Source organism: Anoplophora glabripennis, unplaced genomic scaffold, assembly GCF_000390285.2.
Source record: "Anoplophora glabripennis isolate ALB-LARVAE unplaced genomic scaffold, Agla_2.0 scaffold884, whole genome shotgun sequence".
NCBI lineage: Eukaryota > Metazoa > Arthropoda > Insecta > Coleoptera > Cerambycidae > Anoplophora > Anoplophora glabripennis.
This window is the reverse complement of record NW_019417025.1, coordinates 173903-181679: the sequence shown is the minus strand read 5'-3', so window position 1 is coordinate 181679 and position 7777 is coordinate 173903. Positions and strand designations below refer to the sequence as shown.

Genomic DNA, 7777 nt, shown 5'->3' with positions numbered 1-7777 from the left:
ATGATAGGTTGCCTTTGGATGTTAAACTCTGTAAAGGTAGAAAGGCTTTTATTGGAGGCATTTCTGATCGAGGAATGTTTCTATAGTTTAGACGAATTTTACTCTGAATGTATTTAATTTGATTTGTTTATTGTTTTTTGTAAGTTTGTGGCTTCTTGTTATTTTTCTTTTGACGGATCCTATATAAATGTAAATGTTTATCTACAGGAATAAAATGCTTATCTATCTATCTATCTATCTATCTATCTATCTATCTATCTATCTATCTATCTATCTATCTATCTATCTATCTATCTATCTATCTATCTATCTATCTATCTATCTATCTATCTATCTATCTATCTATCTATCTATCTATCTATCTATCTATCTATCTATCTATCTATCTATCTATCTATCTATCTATCTATCTATCTATCTATCTATCTATCTATCTATCTATCTATCTATCTATCTATCTATNAAAATAGTCAGAAATAAAGAAATATTTCACAACTCCTAACAATAAAAATAAAATAAAACAAGTTCATTACAACGGTTAATATTTTAATTTAATAAATTTATAATTCTGCAGTATTTTTTTTGGTGGTATTAGGGAATGCAGGATGTTTATTCTTAAAAATATAACACAATAATATTTTGAATTTAAAAATTAAACTCCGGAGCTCCGACGGATCCATTCTCTGAAGTGGCTGACCCTGGCGTAGACGGTTGGGTTTCCGGCTTGGCACTGTGCGGAACCAAAGGACACGATACCCACTTGGACTCCGTTGACCAATAGGCCACAGCCAGAGTCACCGTTGCAAGCACCGACAGTACCTGGAAAAAAGATATGTGTTTATTTCCGCAGTTTATATTTACAAGATGTGCACCAAGTCATCACTACATATTATAAAACAAAAGTCCTCCGCTGCGTTTGTCTGTCTGTCTGTTCGCGATAAACTCAAAAACTACTGCACCGATTTTCATGCTATTTTCACCAATGGATAGAGTGGTTCTCGAGGAAGGTTTTAGTATATAATTTGTTAAGTTTTTGTATACATTAATGATATTTGTTGGAGGTGTCGGAAAAAAATAAGCCGTCTGAGACCTTTCAACGAAAACGCTGCCTAAACCCTTTGAGATATATCAAAATAATATATGGTGGAATTGTGTATCTTATATAGGTCTACAGAAAAGTCCGCGATGGCATATGTCTCTCTTAAGGGTAACATACTATATCAATTTTAATACTTTAAAAAATGGGCAATTATAAAGCGGTAATTGGAAAGGTATTTACACAAATACGGTATTAATCCTTATCATTTTAAATACGTTAGTTGGCTTGAGCATTTCATGAAGATTATTTTTTTCCCTTACACCATGCAAATTAAATGAATACCTTAGGAGATATAGCAAAATCAAAATAATGCGCAACGAAATTAATTTCGTGTCGCCGTGATTCGACCGGGCCGCGCGGGCGCCCCGTGACCCCGCGCCCCGCGTCCCAGCCGGGGGGTCCGAAAGTTTATGTAGTGTATCAATGTATGGTGGAATTGTCTATCTTATATATGCCTACAGAAAAGACTGCATTGGCATATGTCTATATGTTAAAGATAACATACTACCTATATCCATTTTAATACTTTAAAAAATTGGCAATTATAAAGCGGTAATGTAAAAGCTATTTACACAAATACGGTATTAATCCTTATCATTTTAAATAAGTTAGAGGCTTTAAGCATTTCGTGCACATTATTTTACTCTTTTACACCATATAATTTAAATGAATATCTTAGGAGTAATCGCAAAAAAATTACGGACGCGAGAATAAAATTCAAGCGCCTCGCTTCGCTTGATGGGATCGCCGACCCTCCCCGCGCACCGTCTTGCCTACTGTTTAGCTAATAAGCCGAATGATAACGCACGCGTGATCCTTTAATAAACTGATTTGGAGCGAATGAAGGTGACGACTGACGACTGTGTTTTCTTTCAAGGTGTTGTTGGAAAGTTAAAATTGTGTTCGATATTTTAAGGTCACATGTTTTGTATTTGTTATCTTTAGGTAGTCGGAACATACATAGATACTTGCGAACATACTTTTATTTCATTGAGTTTTAATAATTTGTTTGTTTTTTTCTTATTGTGAATCATTTAAAACTTCATAGTCGCATATTTGTTTCGTGTTTATTTTCTTTAGGTAGTTAAATACCTAACTACTTACTTATTAATTAAAATTGATAGTCCTGAACATAGGTACTTTAATTTAATTCGTTTTGTTTTCACATTGTTGGTAGTTACCTATATTGTTTTAAATTTAAAGGTTTTGCATTTTTAGTTTTGAGTTCGCTTGTTGTCTTTAGGTATATAGATATATCGTGAATTATTTTAAAATTAATATTAGGGTCGCATTAGATGAAAGATGATTGATTTTTTGTTTGTTACGATTTAAATCAAAAACTACTCAACCAATTTTACCGAAAGCTACATCTCTTCGGAGTAACATAGGCTATTTTATATTCGCCCGTGCGAAGCCGGGGCGGGTGCTTGTTTAAAAATAAAAAAAAAGAAATCTCACCCGCTCCAGAGGTACAGATGCTGCCTGCCACGACGTTGTTGCCGTAGAAGAGGCTGCAGGCCGCGTTACCGATGATATCGAGGTTAACCAAACACCAATACCGGGAACACGGCGTTGGACGCGTCCGAAGTCCTTCCCCAGCCCGCCAGGTAAGCCCTCTCTCCTTGGAAGGTGCCGGAATTCGCGGGAGTCAGAGAGACGACTTGGATGTTATTGTTGAGGGTGACCAAGGAAGGCAGGAGGATGACGGAGACGTCGTTGCCGGCGAAGCTGCCCTGGTTATAGTTGGGGTGGTTGATGATGTTGGTGCTGGTGATGCGCACTTGGGTTGCCTCGTTGACATTGAAGGTGTGAGCGCCCAGCCTAACCTCCACGAAGGAAGCACTGATGGTGCAATGGGCGGCTGTCAGGACGCGGTTTACGGAGATCAGAGAGCCGCCGCAGAAGCTGACGCCGTTGATGAGGACGGCAACTTTGTGGGGTACGGAATTCGGAGATACTTCGGTGCCGCCGATGATCCTGCCTCCGGGGATGTTGATTTCTTCGGCTGGGTTTTCCGGTTCCAGGTATAGGTTGTTCGGGACGATCTTCGACAGGTCAAACTGAAAAATGGAACGGGTTCGAAGTTCGTGTATGTATTTGCAACTACTTAAATCTAGAAATTTAAAATGTTTCTGAAGTTTTTATAAACAGGGTGATCCATTAACGGTACGGAGAGGCTGTATATAGGAAACTAGACGTGTTACGATCATGGGGAAACAAATTTAGTGACAAATACGGCCAAAAGAAATTGATTTAAAATATTTTGAAGTTTGTAAGTTCACCGCTAGGGGGCGCAATTGCTAGTGTTACAGAAAATAGTCGTTTTTTCGAAATTTAGCTTATACACCGTGTTCACCTAGTGCGCGTAAGTCCAATATCTAGGTTAATAAAAGATATAACTTAATTTTTTTTCTACAGAGTTGCCTACTTTCCCGAGCTGCACAAAATGAAAATATATTTGCATATACATGGTGTTCAATTGATAGTTTTCGAGATAATCGACTTTTCATTTTTTTTCTTATGTTTCGTCACTTCTAGTAGTTGACATAATTATGATTGTATGACAGCTAGAAATTATTTTTTTTTCTCAGGAACTGTAGAGTGAAGATGGCTCTTTCAAAAAACGTATCAAAAGTTGACCTGCGACATACAGGGGGCAAAAAAATCGTGCCAAACCTGATAATCTAAAAATTTGAAAAATTTCGACTTTTTCAAATAGAACACCCTGTGTTTTATGATTTCATTAGACGCCTTTCTGTATACCCCACAATTGTTTAGTTTTTGCGTAGTTTTTGCAAAAAAAAACATTTTTATGTAAAATACCGGATTTGCGCCCGTTTCTTTGTCGGGAAAAATATTGTAAGGGTTATTTATTTTAAGTTAGCTTGCGACTATGAGTATTCTTTTTTCAAAATTCTATTCATCCAAATTTTTTAATCTCCAATTTCACTAATAACTTTCCTAACTACGGTAACAGCGCTTGATTTTCAACATGACACGGATGAAACTTTTTCAATATTTTATTTGTCAAGCTTTTGAAAACTCCAAGGCTACTACTAATAACAGCAGACGCCACAACTTTAAACTAAATATTATCGTCGTTACTTTCAGATCTACTAGTAGTTTTCTCATAATTCGCATTTGCATTCATTCAAACCTTTCCTTCACATTTTCAAAACAGTGGGAATCTCTGTAAATTTTGATTATTTGCTTTGTAAATACGTGCTGCTAGCAAACATTTACCATATTTTGTTAATTCTTAATCACTTGTAGCGATTTTATGATTTTTTGATTTTATTTACACATAAATGGTAACTTTCCATAAAGACTTATTTATTAAACTCAAATATCAAAATATGTCAGTTATTAAATTTTATTTTAAACAGTGTAGCTAGACAACTAATAAAATTAATAAAAATAAATACCCTTACAATATTTTTCACGACAAAGGAACGGGCGCAAATCCGGTATTTTACATAAAAATGGGTTTTTCGCAAAAACTGCGCAACTTAGGTATAGGGAAAGCTGTTAGAAAATTGTCGGGTCTATAGAAAGGCATCTAATGAAATCATAAAACACAGGATGTTCTATTTGAAAAAGTCGAGATTTTTCAAATTTTAAATTATCAGGTTTGACACGATTTTTTTTGCCCCCTGTATATCGCAGGTCAACTTTTGATACGTTTTTTGAAAGAGCCATCTCCACTCTATAGTTCCTGAAAAAAAAAAAAATAATTTTTAGCTATCATACAATCATAATTATGTCAACTACTAGAAGTGACGAAACATAAGAAAAAAAATGAAAAGTCGATTATCTCGAAAACTATCAATATTTTAATAGGGATCATAACACAAAGTCCCGTTAATTTTTCACGTAGAATTCGATAATGCCATATAAATTGTAGGTTTCAATTTAAAAAAATTAAATTGATTCCTGCCCAGGAAAAACTGAACACCCTGTATATGCAAATATATTTTCATTTTGTGCAGCTCGGGAAAGTAGGCAACTTTGTAGAAAAAAAAAATTAAGTTATATCTTTTATTAACCTAGATATTGGACTTAAGCGCACTATAGTACGATCATATTCGATGCAAAGTAATAAATCATTGCCTGTCAAGGGAACCAATGAAGTACGCCTTTAAGGGTTTTACAAATTGAATAATTTCTTTATACATTATGAAGGGACGAGGGGATCAGTTCAGGTCTGGCACCCTTGCTACAAAAATTCCTTTATTCTCATAAACTATTTATTTTAAATGTAATTTATTATAAATCCAATTTGTTTCCTAAATTCCACATATGTACTACATTTTACCTCTGTACGCGCCACTGTTGTTTACTTGTTTCTTGGAAGCGCTCTCTAATTGACGGCAAAGCTCGCCAGGTTAGTATTTGACGTATAACCGACCAGTTCGTACACTCGATGCACCTGGGCGACTACAGCTACTACCAGAACACAGTGCGTATGCAGCGGTATTTCAGATTTTACATTGAATTTCATTTTAAATTTGAAATGATTTATCTTACGCCTCCTAAAAATGATGACACGATTTTCCTTTGATAAAAGGCCGACAATTTTTTGCTCTACTTTGCATCGTATATGATCCTACTATAGGTGGACATGGTATATAACCTAAGTTAAAAATACACTATTTAGATACACTGTTAAACCATTCATAAGTTTTGTTTTCACTTATATTTTTGTTATTACCACAGCAACGTCAGTATGAAGGACGCCATCTAGAAATTTTTAGATTGTCATAACTTCTAAATGCCTTAATCGATTTCAAGAAACGACGGATCATTTTAAAGAACTATTAATAAAATTTATATTTATAATATGGGAATAAAAATATTATTTTCCTTAATCAGATTTCTAATTGTTTCCGTTTACTAAAAAAATTAAATGCAACGATATAAGTTTTTCTTCATGGCTTGGTAGACTATTCAATATGGAAAACAAATACACAAACCGGAGGTCGATATCTTTTTTCGTTTTCAAGTTATTGCTAAAATAGTGAGGTTGTGCTAAAACATCCTCTTTTATTTAGTTCTCTAAATAACATTGATATAGTCCAAGTCAAAATTAAATTGTAAAACTATACCAAGCTTGCCCTAAAAAAATACTTGCTATATTTTGATTTTTTTTTATAACTGTAATGTTTAATTTTTTTATCAATTCCAAATATCTGAGTAGTTATAAAGAATGTTGTTTCCATAACGAGGCAGGCTATGTCCTATGAAAATAGAAAAATGAAAAATTATACCTATCAATCGATATGTGACAGCTCTTTATGGCCTCCTTCATACTGACGTTGCAATGGTAATAACAAAAAAAGTTCAAACAAAACTTGTGAAGGGTTTAACAGTGTATTAAAAAAGTGAATTTTCAACTTAGGTTATACAGGGTGACCGGAAATGATGAGCAAAAAATTCAGGGGATAATTCTAGACCGAAAATAAATGCTACCTCTTTCTATAACATTTTTTCCAAAACTGATTATTAACGGAGTTACAGGGTGTTAAAGTTAAATTTTATTTGCAGTTTTTTTGCAATACCTTTTGCCACACTCATAATAGTTTGACGAAATTTCGTATATGGGAGTTTTTCGGGATGAGGATTATAAATTTGCCCACCGTTTTTTCGCATTTTGTAGAGGGCGCCACATACGAGCCTTTATTTTGATTTGAATGGTTCCAACTTTTTTGTGCTACACTTTATGCAACCTTTGACCGAATATTTTTGAAAAAAGGTATACTTTATTTGTTTCGATAAATCTAACCGTTTTCGAGAAAAACGCTAAAATAACTGCTTGCATGTGATGAATACGAAATCATTTTAATTTATTTTCTACATTAAACATAGAATGCTTTGGAAACAAGCACTTTGGAAACAAGTTTGTGGAGAATTAGTTCTGACAGATAGTAATTTTGTACAAATTCTTTTGTAGTGTATGTTATCATAAAAATAATAATAAAAATGAACAACAATTACTCTAAGGGGGGGTTGCGGGACATGCATTATTACGGTTTAGCTGCTGGCAATGCTCTTGCAGCACGACGTTTGTATCGCGAAGCATTTCCAAATAGAAACCTACCCCAATCGCGAATGTTCAGTACTATTCATCGAAGACTGGGAGAATTTGGATCGTTCAAAACTAGAATTTTTGANTAAGAAAATGTGAAAAACATCTTTATTTGTCTACGAATTTCTCATTAATGCCAATTAGAAGTATGACATTATTATATTCGAAAAGCTCATAAAAAAACATTGGCATAAGTCCTACTAAGGACTAAAGAAAATAGAGCTTTGGGAAAGCTGAGGAAAATTTTTATTTTCATTCTATAATTTCTCATTTATGCCGTTGAAAATTTATGATACTTACTATAAATAATGTACTGTGCCTAGTAGGTATCACTCCTCTATGGGTCCAATATGAAGGCATAAGTCCCAAAGTTGTAGGAAAATTCATGAAAATATTTACGTCTTTCTCGCTTATGCCATTTTGCATGCACGTAGGAAACTACATTATAAAGTCATATAAATGTAGGCATAAGTCCACATTGGATTTTCATGTTGTAAATTAATTTGAATTTTAATACGAGTCAGGTCGACAAAGTAGAAAAATAATAGAAAATTGCCACAATTTTCTCGTTTATGCCGTTTCGTACACGAGTA

General features: G+C 34.2%; 1 pseudogene; it reads right to left on the bottom strand.

Moving 5' to 3' along the window:
• Positions 1-551: 551 nt before the first annotated feature.
• LOC108910625 overlaps positions 552-7777 on the bottom strand; it is a 13935-nt pseudogene continuing 6709 nt past the window's right edge.